Below are 14,474 nucleotides of genomic sequence, written 5' to 3' on the forward strand. Positions count from 1 at the left end.
AGATGGATGGCAGGAGAGAGATCACTTGATCATTACCTGTTAGGGTTCACTCCCTCTGGGGCACTTGGCATTGGCCACTGTTGGTAGACAGGATACTGGGCTGGATGGACCTTTGGTGTGAGCCAGTATGGTCATTCTTATGTTCTTGTAGCCACAGCTAATTTCCTTTGTTTTCTTTCTCAGCTCTTCCCCGGGTGAGTGGGGGGTGAAAGGGCTTGAGGGTACCCCACAAGAAGGAATTCCCAAGTTCTCCTTCCTGGGTTCAAAGGGGTATTTTGCATTCAGGCGGTGCAAGTGGTTACCAAGCCAAGGTCAGAGGAAAGCTGTAACCTTGAGAGTGTAATACAAGCCTGGAGTGGCAAGCAGGGCCGTCCTTACCCATACGCAAACTACACAGCTCCGTAGCGCACCAGGAAATTTGGGGCACCAAATTGCCCGAAAATTCTAGGTACCCTACACAGCTGCATGCTGCTCCAGTGGCCAGTCCGATCCCCTGGCTGGCTGAGCTGGCCAGGAAAACTGTCCCCATCCTGCTCCTCCTCTTGTCCCAAACCCCACCCCTTTTCCACCCCAGCCATGGCCCCACTGCCCCCCTTCCCCTGAGCTACATCCTGGGGGACAGCAAGACAGGTCAGGCATGCCCTGCACTGACCGGACAGCAGGGAGTGGAGCAAACTGGACCCAGCCTGCTCCACTCCGCTGACTCCCAGCCGCACCACTGGTGAATGCTAGGGAGAGGTTCACCCTGCTCCCCAAGTCCCAAGGCTGAGAGCCAGGGGAGCAGAGCGGAGCAGGCAGGGGCTGGGTCACTCCACTTCCCGCCACCTGTGAGTGCGGGATTGGGCCCACCCTGCAATCACCAGGTGGCAGGAAGTGAAGCGACCTAGTCCCAACCCACTCTGCTTCACTGGCTCGTGATGGGGGTGGTTTCCTTCCTCCCCCCAGGAGGCTCCCTGTGGAGGCCTGGGACCACCCCACCCCCGCAGAAGCCTGGAGCCAGCTCTCCCCCCGGTGGGGAGCGGGGTTTGCATAGGACACCAAAATGTCTAGGGATGGTCCTGGTGGCAAGCCTCTCTCAACACCACGGCGACACTTCTGTTTCAAGCTAGATGAGAGCTATTGCAACTGTCTTCTCGAGCTGGAACGTTCTCTTTCCAGCTCCAGTGCAGACAGACCCGTGGGCCCCACTGGACTCTCCTAGTCCCACCTGAGTTCAGCCCATGGACTTTGTTCCACTCACCCAATGGATACACATCATCTCGGGTTGCCATGGTGGCTCAGATGCTGTCAGGGCAGGTCGATTTCTGTGGATTCTGAGCTTTGCAGCCTCCTTATCTTGGGGAAATTAGACAGGAAACCAAGTTGACTCATGTCCTGTTTGATTATATCGTATCAATCAACAGTACTGCACACAGAAAGGCACCCTCTTCTCAGCGTGCCCTGCTCTCCTTCCTTCTGCCCTAACACTTCCCCCAGACCCATAATCATTTACTTTGCTGAGCACCTATGGGGGAAACTGACCACAGTGCAGAGGGCCCAACCCTACTTCACAGAATCACAGAAATGTGGGGTTGAAGGGACCTCAGAAGGTCAAACAATCCATCCCCATGCGCTGAGGCAGGACCAAGTGCACCTAGACCATCCCTGGCAGGTGTTTGTCCAACATGTTCTTAAACCCCCCAATAACAGGGGTTCCACAGTCTCCCTAGGTCACCTGTTCCTGTGCTGAACCATCCTTAGAGGTAGAAAGTTTTTCTTGATATCTAACCTAAATCTCCCTTGCTGCTCACTAAGGCAATTCCTTCTTCTCCTACCCTTGGTGGACATGGGCACCAACTGATCACAGTCCTCTTTATAACAACCATTTGCATATTTGCAGATTGTTATCATGTCTCCCCTCAGCTATCACTTCTCTGGATAAAACATGCTCAGCTCTTTCAACCTTTCCTCACAGTTCATGTTTTCTAAACCTCTGATCATAAGAACATAAGAACCCGTACCGGGTCAGACCAAAGGTCCATCTAGCCCAGTATCTGTCTACCAACAGTGGCCAATGCCAGGTGCCCCAGAGGGAGTGAACCTAACAGGCAATGATCAAGTGATCTCTCTCCTGCCATCCATCTCCATCCTCTGACGAACAGAGGCTACGGACACCATTCTTACCTATCCTAGCTAATAGCCATTTATGGACTTTGCCACCATGAATTTATCCAGTTCCCTTTTAAACATTGTTATAGCCCTAGCCTTCACAACCTCCTCAGGTAAGGAGTTCCACAAGTTGATTGTGCGCTGCGTGAAGAAGAACTTCCTTTTATTTGTTTTAAACCTTCTGCCTATTAATTTCATTTGGTGACCCCTAGTTCTTGTATTATGGGAATAAGTAAATAACTTTTCCTTATCCACTTTCTCAACATCACTCATGATTTTATATACCTCTATCATATCCCCCCTTAGTCTTCTCTTTTCCAAGCTGAAGAGTCCTAGCCTCTTTAATCTTTCCTCGTATGGGACCCTCTCCAAACCCCTAATCATTTTAGTTGCCCTTTTCTGAACCTTTTCTAGTGCTAGAATATCTTTTTTGAGGTGAGGAGACCACATCTGTACACAGTATTCGAGATGCGGGCGTATCATGGATTTATATAAGGGCAATAATATAGTCTCAGTCTTATTCTCTATCCCCTTTTTAATGATTCCTAACATCCTGTTTGCTTTTTTGACCGCCTCTGCACATTGCGTGGACATCTTCAGAGAACTATCCACGATGACACTAAGATCTTTTTCCTGACTCATTGTAGCTAAATTAGCCCCCATTATATTGTATGTATAGTTGGGGTTATTTTTTCCAATGTACATTACTTTACATTTATCCACATTACATTTCATTTGCCATTTTGTTGCCCAATCACTTAGTTTTGTGAGATCTTTTTGAAGTTCTTCACAATCTGCTTTGGTCTTAACTATCTTGAGCAGTTTAGTATCATCTGCAAACTTTGCCACCTCACTGTTTACCCCTTTCTCCAGATCATTTATGAATAAATTGAATAGGATTGGTCCTAGGACTGACCCTTGGGGAACACCACTAGTTACCCCTCTCCATTCTGAGAATTTACCATTAATTCCTACCCTTTGTTCCCTGTCTTTTAACCAGTTCTCAATCCATGAAAGGACCTTCCCTTTTATCCCATGAGAATTTAATTTACACAAGAGCCTTTGGTGAGGGACCTTGTCAAAGGCTTTCTGGAAATCTAAGTACACTATGTCCACCGGATCCCCCTTGTCCACATGTTTGTTGAACCCTTCAAAGAACTCTAATAGATTAGTAAGACACGATTTCCCTTTACAGAAACCATGTTGACTATTGCTCAACAGTTTATGTTTTCCTATGTGTCTGACAATTTTATTCTTAACTATTGTTTTGACTAATTTGCCCGGTACCAACGTTAGACTTACCAGTCTGTAATTGCCGTGGTCACCCCTAGAGCCCTTTTTAAATATTGGCGTTACATTAGCTAACTTCCAGTTATTGGGTACCGAAGCCGATTTAAAGGACAGGTTACAAACCTCAGTTAATAGTTCCGCATCTTCACATTTGAGTTCTTTCAGAACTCTTGGGTGAATGCCATCTGGTCCCCGTGACTTATTAATGTTGAGTTTATCAATTAATTCCAAAACCTCCTCTAGTGACACTTCAATCTGTGACAATTCCTCAGATTTGTCACCTACAAAAGCCAGCTCAGGTTTGGGAATCTCCCTAACATCCTCAGCCGTGAAGACTGAAGCAAAGAATCCATTTAGTTTCTCCGCAATGACTTTATCGTCTCTAAGCGCTCCTTTTGTATTTCGATCGTCAAGAGGCCCCACTGGTTGTTTAGCAGGCTTCCTGCTTCTGATGTACTTAAAAAACATTTTGTTATTACCTTTGGAGTTTTTGGCTAGCCGTTCTTCAAACTCCTCTTTGGCTTTTTTTATTACACTCTTGCACTTAAGTTGGCAGTGTTTGTGCTCCTTTCTATTTGCCTCACTAGGATTTGACTTCCACTTTTTAAAGGAAGTCTTTTTATCTCTCACTGCTTCTTTTACATGGTTGTTAAGCCACTGTGGCTCTTTTTTAGTTCTTTTACTGTGTTTCTTAATTTGGGGTATACATTTAAGTTGGGCCTCTATTATGGTGTCTTTAAAAAGGGCACATGCAACTTGCAGAGATTTCACTTTAGTCCCTCTACCTTTTAACTTTTCTTTAACTAACCCCCTCATTTTTGTATAGTTCCCCCTTTTGAAATTAAATGCCACAGTGTTGGGCAGTTGAGATGTTCTTCCCACCACAGGGATGTTGAATGCTATTGTATTATGGTCACTATTTCCAAGCGGTCCTGCTATAGTTACCTCTTGGACCAGCTCCTGCGCTCCACGCAGGATTAAATCTAGAGTTGCCTCTTTCCTTGTGGGTTCCCGTACCAGCTGCTCCATGAAGCAGTCATTTAAAGTATCGAGAAATTTTATCTCTGCATTTCGTCCTGAAGTGAAATGTTCCCAGTCAATATGGGGATAATTGAACTCCCCCACTATTATTGGGTTCTTAATTTTGATAGCCTCTCTAATTTCCCTGAGCATCTCATCATCACTATTACTGTCCTGGTCAGGTGGTCGATAATAGATCCCTAATGTTATATTTTTACTAGAGCATGAAATTTCTATCTATAGAGATTCTATGGAACATGTGGATCATTTCTGTTGTTCTCCGCTGGACTCTGTACAATTTGTCCTCATCTTTCTTGAAGCGCAGCACCCAAACCTGGACATGGTTCTCCCACGCCGAGTAGAGGAGAACAGTTGCCTCCCATCTCTGTCCCACCCCACTCCTGTTAATACATCCCAGAATGGCATTTGCCTTTTTTCAACAGCATCACACTGTAGACTCACTTTCCTTTTGTGGTCTGCCAGAAACCTCACACCCTTTTCTGCAGTGCTGCTGCCAAGCCAGTGAGTCCCTATACCTCTCCTGTGAGTAAGGACTTCCAACTATCTTTGCACCTTCCTTGTGGTAGTTTTATCTATACTATATTTACTTAGTTCAAGTAGGAAAATGTCATGTGGGACTGTGTTGAAAGACTTACTAACTCCAAGCTACATCATGGCCACCTCTTCCCCCCATCCACTGGACTGGGTAACCAATCAAAGAAGGGAATTATGTTTGTTTGGCATGACTTGTTCTTGACAAATCCATGTTGGTTATTATTTTTCACCTATTATCCTCTAGGTTTTAATAAATTGGTAGTTTAATCATTCCTTCTAGTATCTTTCTGGGTATTGAAGTTGGGTTCTCTGGTCTATATTTCCCTAAGAGCTGCTTTTTACATTGTTTTGAATTGTGCCCTTGTTATGAACCTCACCCACCCTCCATGAGTTCTGGAAGGTAATCGTTAATGCTTCAGAGATTGCTTCAGCTAGTTTCTTAAGTACACTAGGGTGAATTTCATCAGGCCCTGCAGAGTTGCATAGATCTAACTTAGCTAAATATTCTTCTTCTGTTATTTTCCTATTCTGGCCAGTGTTCCTTCCCTCTTGTTAAAATTAACTGGTGTGAAGTATCAGGTCACAACTAACCTTTTTAATCCTGCATTCAGTAAAACTGAAGAGGTGCCCACACTGAGCGGCTGGTTGCTAACATTGTGGTCAGAGATATCAGTGTCCTGGGTTGTTAATGACTCTTGCTGTAAGCAGTTATCTAAGATGGTGCAGCTGTAATGCCGAAGTCACTTTCTGAGCTGTGGCTCTTCTTAACAGAAACAAACAGAAGAACAGATCTTCATCCAGCTCACAGTCTGTCTCCCTATGCGTGAGACGGTGATGTCCAAGTATCAGCTGTGATTGTAGCTCTTGTCTGCAGCTGTCATCTTGGAGACGCAGACAGAACATCAGTCCTGTTCCAGGTGGTGCCGTAGTAACAGGGTTAACACAGGAAGAAGATGGAAGAGGCAGCTAATGACTATCCATGCTTGACGGTGTCAGAGAGTGGGATGTGGGTGGTCAGGTCTAGTGGTCAGAGCAGGATCTAGGAGTCGAAATCCAGGGTCAGAATCAGGGTTGGAGCTGAAGTTGGAGATGAGGAATCGGAGCTGAGGGTCAGAACCAGGTTATTTGGAGAGAGACAAGGCAGGAGCCGGGCTGCACCAAGGCCAGAACTACCATAGTTGTGAGCAAAAGCTTTGAGCAGCTACTGAACTGCTGCTGCTGGGCTTAGGAGCCTGTCTGCTGACCCTTCCTACCAATCAGGCAGCTTGGTACAGGCCAGCTGCACTCGTTAGGTTGCCTGGAGACTGGCTCTGCTGCAGGCCCTGATTCCTGACAGATGGTCCTTGTTTATGGTCCCATAAGGCAGGTTCTTCAAGGGAGAGTCCTCAGGACTTGGGACTCTCCAGTCCTCCCATCCAGGTGTCCATAAGCTCAAGGTGAAGAGAGGCAAAGAAATACACTCAAGCTCCTCCTCCTATGATCACTCTCATATGTGGGTCTTACCAGGTCTCCTTTTCTTGTGGCCCCTCCTAGAGGAACAGTTCTGGTCCAATCAGTGTCACAAACGTGCTTCTTCCAAATAGATTAACCTTCCACTGAGGAAAAACACTGCACACACAAGTGGGTTTTGCCCACAAAGTCAGTTTCTGCTCAGTGAATTCCTCTTTCTCAGGTGTTTCCTGGTAGTTTGCTCTGTCCTGTCTGGATTATGGTGAGCAGTGGGGTGTGGCTCACCTGCCTTATTTCCTCCTCTGTCTGCTTTAGAACAACACATTCCCTGTGGCTAAAGACATTTCTTTGCTCTCCTGTTTGCCATTGGCCAGCGGAGTCTATGATGGCATGTGTGCTGGGGTCATTAACTGGGGCCCCATTAGATTGTCCTGCCAACAAGACTTCATTCTCCAAAGCTTCCTCATTCGAGTGCCTTCCTGAAGACATGCGTAAACTCAGCTGTCCCTGCCTGAATGAGCATCGGCAAAGCTGTTCTGAGCAGGCGCCCTTAAGGGTTAGATTCACAATCACAAGTTACCAGTGTAGAACTACAGATATTCCCAGATCCCCAACTGGTGTAAATCGGCATCGATCCAAAGGAGTCCACACCCCCATTTACACCAACTGAGGATCTGGCCTTATTTAATGAACTGCCAACTATTGAGGGGTGGTGTTGTGCCCAAAACTAGCCCATGGCTCATAAATGGGGAGTTTATCGAGAATGAGGAAGCTCGTCAGAAACGACCCGACGTCTACACTGAGGAAAGTGAGCTCAGACTCAGTATTGAGGCTGCTGGAACCAGACCACCAAGCCAAGGACGGAGGCTAATCCCAGATACCAAGAGCTAGTGAGGCTCCCTGCTTACCCCTGGCTGGGTTACACATCCCCATACGCCACAGGCTGCGCACTGCGACCTGAACTCTGCTCCCTCCCCAGCTCAGCTCTTCCCCAGCTCTAGTGGCTGTGGCTGTTTGGTGCCGTAGCTGGTTCTGTTGGCAGAGTCACTTGGCAAAGGGCTGAGCGCACACGGCTGATGACAGGCTGGCGTTCCTGGGGGGGCAGAGCTCAGCTTGCAGTGTGTGGCGCAGTAGCCAGGGTAACGGTGCAGCCTGCCTGGAGTGGAGAAGTTGAGGGCATGTGCTGGTCACTGGCAGAACTTTTTATTTCCTTTCTTTTGTGTGTTTCATTTCCTAAGTGTTTTTCATGTTTCACTGGAGGTTGCAGTGTGGAGAGGGGGAGAAGAACACCTGTTGGTGGAGAATGTTTGATCCAGCAGCTGCACGAGCTCTTCTCTGCTGGACGAAAGGGTGCATTGGGAGGAAAGCAGCCCCAAACAGATTTTATATGTCCCCCTCCATCCCCACAATCAGGCTTGGGTGAACCTGCTTCCCCCAATCACCCAGTGACATTTGTGCACACCTGGCCTCCATCCATAAGGTTTCCATGCACAGTTGTTGTTACAGCCAGTGAGAGTGAACAGGGAATAGCAACCGTGATATTTGCAATATGCCCTGCGGTCTGAGCCTCTGACCCACTCAGCTCCCTTTGTACAGACACTGGATGCACCTTCCAGAGGATGTCATGGTATCCTCTCCCACTGAGGCTACCTCTCCAGGGGAGAGAACTCCAGTTATTAGGAAGAGACGAGTAATCGTAATACATGTAGGTACCAGTGATACAGGGAAGGATGGGAGAGAGATCCTGGAGGCCAAATTTGGCTGCACTGTGCCTCTCACTGGGGCATCAACTCTGAGCCCAGCAGCAGGGCTCTGCCAGCACCCCCCCCATGGGGGGTTGTGCGATGGGGAGGGTAAGAGCTCAGCATGCCTGCCCCTCCCGAGACACCCAGGCTACCGAGGTAAATATCTGGAGGGCCCCACTGCCAGCTCTGGGGGAGTAAGGGGATGTTTCTGCAGCTCCTCAGGGTGGGATAGGGGCGGCCCCTCGGCTCTGCCCCATCTCTCTGGGGCAGGAGGAGGGGAGTGTAGTACAGTGCTCTTGGCAGAGTTGCCTAGAATATTATGGGATATAACCTTGCCCTACTCTGCCTTGGATTGCTAGCTCAGCCTATTTGATCCTGTGCCACTTACTTCCTGTTTTAGTCAGTGGGATCCCCCCCCTGCACACAGACAATACCACACTACCACCCCCCATTGGAGGGGAGGGGGTGCTCGACCCCCAATGCACCCTTTCCAGCAAACCTCCACCCCTGCCCCACCTCTTCCCACCCACACCCAAACCCCCACACCCCTTCTCTGCCCCCTCGCCCCCAGCACCTCCTGCATGCCGTTGAACAGCTGATCGCAGCGGGCGCGGGGAGGGAGGGGGAGGTGCTGATCCACGGGCCTCCCAGTGGGTGCTGAGCACCCATGGAGTTGGGACCTACGCACACACACATTCTGTGAGGATGCAGTTAAACGAAGCAGCGAGTTCCCAGCAGGCTCTCTTGAGCACTTATTTTGGTTGCACTGAGCAGTCACTTTCCAACACTGGTGATGTGGAAAAAATGTAATACTAGCAAGTTATGGGAAAATTGAAGAGTTTCCTGTAGAAAGTGAGGATCAGCATTAATCTATGGAAAGCTGGAGCCACTAATTTCCTCACAAATGAGATTATAAATAAAAGACAAATGGATTTAACCTTGCACCTCAAAGAATGTCTGCACTGTCAATGCTACCCTTGTGCTTTGCATTCTTTGCAGCTGAAACCTTGATATGCCTCAGAGGCTGCTTAAGTAAAACCTTGTTGCACTCCCAGGAAGCAGGAGGTAAAATTTCAGAAGATCTGCAAGAGATCTGAACAGAGCAATAGACAGCACAGCCAAGAGTTACCGTAGAACTTTTCAAGTGTCATCGCAGAGTGAGGAGCAAGGTGAAACCGTAGCTGTGTATGTGGAAGAGCTAAAAACATTAGCTGACTAGCGATCGGTTGGAAATGTCCTAAGTGCTGCAGGGGAGATTAGTGACACCACAAACCAATGAGGGAATTCAAAGACAATTGCTGGCGGAAGGGGACGTAACGTGGCCCAAAGCAACAGACTGAGCAACGGCAATGGAAGCAGCAGTTAAAAAACGTACAAGCTTTTTACTTAGAATCAAAGTGACTCAGGCGCCTGAGGTATTTCCTCATCAGTTTGTAACTTTAAAATGGCCCAGTGTCATAAATGCCTCAAGACTGACACATAGCCAGGCAACACAGAGATGATTATCAAACAGTGTCTCAAGGCCCGGAGGGCAGGGCCGGATTTACACCTTACACACCCCTAGGCACTGCATCTTCAGTGTCCCCCCGTCTGCAGCTGACCTACATGTTACACACAGTTTTAGAGAGGTAAGGTGCCCCTAGAATGCCGGCACCCCTAGGCATGTGGTTACTGTGCCTAACTGGAAATCTGGCCTTGTCTGTGGGTGGATCCCTATGGTGTGTCTACACAGCATATTAAACCAGGGCTCTGACCCAGGTTTAAGACCAAGCCCTGCTTCTGCCCACACAGAGCCTGCTGGGGGTGCGTCAGAGTCCAAGTCCCAATGTGATGTAAGTCAGAACCCAGACATTTTGAAGTGTGGATGCAGCTCAGCTCCATGTCACCACCAACACTATCCCACAATCATAGAATCTTAGGACTGGAAGGGACCTTCATTGGTCCTCTAGTCCAGTCCCATGTACTCATGGCAGGACTATTTTTTATTTAGACCATCCCTGACAGGTGTTTGTCTAAACTGTTCTTAAAAATCCCCAATGATGGAGATTCCAAAATCTCCCTAGGCAATTTATTCCAGCGGCTAACCACCCTGAAAGTTAGGAATATTTTCCTAATGTCCAACCTAAACCTGCCTTGCAGCAATTTAAACCCATTGCTTCTTGTGCTATCTTCAGAGGTTGAGAACGACAATTTTTCTCCCTCCTCTAAAGCACTTGCAAGTCCTCCCAGCTTGGTGTCATCCACAAACTTTATGAGTGTACTCTGTATGCCATTATCTAAATGATTGATGAAGATTTTTAACAGAACTGAACTCAGAACTGATCCCTGAAGGATCCCACTCAATATGCCCTTTCAGCTAGACTGGGAACCACTGATAACTACTCTCTGGGAACGGTTTTCCAACCAGTTTTGCACCCACCTTAGAGTAGCTACATCTAGGTTGCATTTCCCCTAGTGTGTTTATGAGAAGATTATGCGTGACAGTATCAAAAGCCTTACTAAAGTCAAGATATACCACATATACCACTTCCCCCCATCCAAAAGGCCTGTTACCCTGTCAAAGAAAGCGATCAGGTTGGTTTGACATGTTTTGTTCTTGACAAATCCATTCTGACTGTTACTTATCACCTTATTATCTTCTAGATGTTCTCAAATTGATTAATTGTTTGATCAATTGTCTCTCACTGTACAGAAGTTAAGCCAACTGATCTCTGGTGAGTACACTCTCCTGAATACACATTTTCAATCAAACTGTAGAGTTAAATGCTATTATTATTTTTAATGTTTAATCTGAATTAAAAAATTGGGATACTAGTTAGTGGCGGCCAGTCCAGCTACAAAGAGAGTGATCTCTGAAAGTAACTTTTTCTGTGCCTGGGGATGGACCAAGAATCCTCCATGGACATTTTTAGAAAGCTCTTGTGGAGGTACTCTGCAATCCTTTACAGAAGGTTTCTGGGAAGAGATGCCTTATTTCCTCTGCCATGGTAGGACACTTTCCCACACCACTCCAATATTAACTCTTCCGGCATCATTGCGGCACACAGCATTGCAGCATAAGGACCAGGTAAGTAACCAGATGCTTGCAGCATCTCCTGTCTTTTCACTTCTGTTACCCTCAGGAGAATGATGTCGCATATGGTTACCTAGGGGAACTGCGGGAAGTTATAAGTTATAAGCCCTTATGTCACAAGCAATTCAGCAAGTAATCCACTGCATTCTTTGCAGCTGAAACCTTGTCCGTGGGCGCATCCTCCACACCGGGACAGTGACTTTCCCAGACTAGAAGGTGGAAAAAGAAGACTCAGGAGGACATGTTCAATGAGTTAATGCATGGCTCCGAGAGTGCAGGGCAGGAGTAACTCTACTGAATTCAATGGGGTTACGCCTGATTTTTCTGTGGAATATTCCAGCTGCTGGGGGTGGTTCTAACAAGGCTTCAAACTCCCAGAAAAGACAGAGCCTGCTCCCTTCCCCCACCTTGAGGAGCAGCAATCAGGTGTTTGTACTGAACCAGCAGCTCCCTCCCCCATGTGAAGGCTGCAGTGTCTGGAGCTGGGCGGGAGCAGGGAGGTGTTTCAGACACGCAAGGCTCCACTTTCCCTCCACGTTCTTCATTGCTGTGTAAGAGGGGTCAGACTGAGCTCCCCTCTGACGTGCAGGGGCCATGAGTTGTATGGGCCTGTGGTGCCCAGGTTCCAGGAATATTCAGGCCCAGCGGCCTGGCTCCACCAATGTTCAGAACCGGGTCTCTCCCCAGGCCCCACCAGCCGCCCCTCTGCATCTCCCCCTTTCCCTAGAGTGTCCCCCGGTCCCTGCCTGCTGCCCCCGTGCACTTCCCCCTGGCACCAGAGCGTCCCTGCCTCAAGCGGGTGGCTGCCCTGCCACTCCGCGCTGCCCTCCCTCGCTGCTGCCGCCGACTGCTGCTGCCAAGAGCGGCACCGGCAGCAGACTGAAGCAGCTGCTGCACCTGAGGAGGGGAGGAGGCGCACACATGATTGGCAGCCCTCCCCTCCCATGACACCCACCGGGAGGTGACACCAAGGGGCTGCTGGGAGACGGAATCCGGATTCACCTCAGCAGCTGCTTGGGTGAGTGTCCGACCGCGTGAGCCAGCCCCCCCTCTCCCCTCCGCAGCCACCACTCCTGCCCCACGCTGGGCAAGGGCAGCCCCATCCCCTGTGGAGCTATGGTGAGAGGCAGGAGGCTGAACCAGGGGAGGAGACCACATGTCATGCAGCCCCCTCCCACTCCCATCACACACCACAGGGGAGATGACGGGGCTTCCTGGACCTGAGAGGGGCCCGGCCCCTGGGAGCAGGTGCAGTGATGGTGCCGGATGAGTGTGCTGCCAAGGGAGAGAGGGTTGCGGGGACTGTAGCCCTAAGAATTAATCTGCTGGTCTGTATAACTATATCTTTCTTATAAATTTGAGTATTTAATGTAATAGGCTTATAGATTTATATTAAGAATAAGTTTGGCTGTAATTGCAAGAGACTGAACCAATAACAGTAAAGGGTGGAAAAAGGGGATTTTTGCCCACAAATCTAACAAGTACACCACAAATGCGTACATACCTGTCATTCATACGCACATACACACCAGCCTATGGGGCAAGTGTACCCTAACATTTCCGTGGGGGAAGGATGAAATTTGGGCATAGGAGGAAGGATTTCCGACTAATGCCCTATAAAAAGGTGAGGCAGCTCACCATTAAGCAGGCAATCTACCCATCTATCTGCTCCCGTCTACTCGTCATTGCCTCCACCTTCAACTACGTCTCGATGCTACCCATCTACGATGGCTATTAACTATTAATAGGCCGTAGTAATATTATTTCTTTTCAAACGGTAAGTCTATATTTCATAAAGCACATATAAAGCACATATAGTGAAAATAGAGCACAAATAACTCTGCAATAGCTTCGTCTGCCAGAGGTGTGAAAACGGAAATTGCCACAGGCGTGGCCCGTAACTTCCAGCACCAGTTACTAAAACAGAGTGTGAGTATTAACCACGTTTGCAGCTTATAATATTGTATTACCATAAATATAATCTCTTAAAGAACTGTGATACTTGTAACTCTGTAATCCTAACTGTTTTACCATTTGCCATTTCATTGATTTTAATAAAAAGGTCTTTATGGCTATATCTGTCTCAGTGTAAGCTCCAGTCATGACCCCGAAGTTCCTTTTATAAACTCTGTGAAGCCTGATCAGGACGAACTTTATCTTCTGATCAAACAAATTGGCGAGACAAACCCATACTAATTAATATCCAATAATTATTAGTAATATTAATTAATTAAAATTAATTAATTAAATACTATTTAAATTAAGTTGATAAATTAAATCAACACTACTAACACACCCCAAATCAGGCTACAGGACTGTGGAGTCTTCTTCTCTGGCCCCTGCCTGCCTGCACCCCAAACTCCTCATCTTCAGCCCACACCTTCACCCGCCCCACCCTAACCAAACGCCCTAGCCCTGACCCCCCTCACACACCCCAAACCCCTCATCTCAACCCAAGAGCCCGCACCCCCAGCCAGAGCCCTCACTCCCCAAACCCCAATCCTCAGCCTCACCCTGAGCCCCCTCCTGCACTGTGAACCCCTCATCTACAGTCCCACCATGCAGCCCGCACCGCCGCATATCAACCCTCTGCTCTAGCCCACAGCCCAAACCCTTCATCCCCAGCCCCAGCCAGAGCCCTCACCCCAGACACCCTCCACATTGTGCAATATAGGGAAACTGTGAAACGCTTACCGTTTCCAGTCCATTTTTACATTATTTTAAAAGTTATATATGGGCTTACAAGGCAGGTTTGTGGGTGGGGACCTGGACCCGTTCTGGGCACCACCAAAAATTATACAAACCTGCTGCCCCTACTGACATGGAGTGATGAGCTGGGATAAAAGACTCCAGGAGCAGACTCTGTCCCTGGCTCCCCCAGCTTCAGTACCCAGAGGCTGGTGCAGGGCTCCTTGGTCTCCAGGCTCTGAGCCCACTAGGGCTGATGGGGCACACACCCATGGCTGTGCTGGGAATCTCCGGCTCTTCCTGCACCTGGATCACCATGACCAGGAGTGGGGTAGGTCAGAGATGGGAGGTGACTGTTCTCCTCTGCTCGGAGCAGGAGAATCATGTCCAGGTTTGGGTGCTGCACTTCAAGAAGGATGAGGACAAATAGTACAAAGTCAGGAGGAGAGCAAAAGAAATGATCAGAGGTTTAGAAAACATGGCCTGTGAGGAAAGGTTGAAAGAAT

The sequence above is a fragment of the Mauremys reevesii genome, linkage group 25 (assembly GCF_016161935.1).
Source record: "Mauremys reevesii isolate NIE-2019 linkage group 25, ASM1616193v1, whole genome shotgun sequence".
Taxonomy (NCBI): domain Eukaryota; kingdom Metazoa; phylum Chordata; order Testudines; family Geoemydidae; genus Mauremys; species Mauremys reevesii.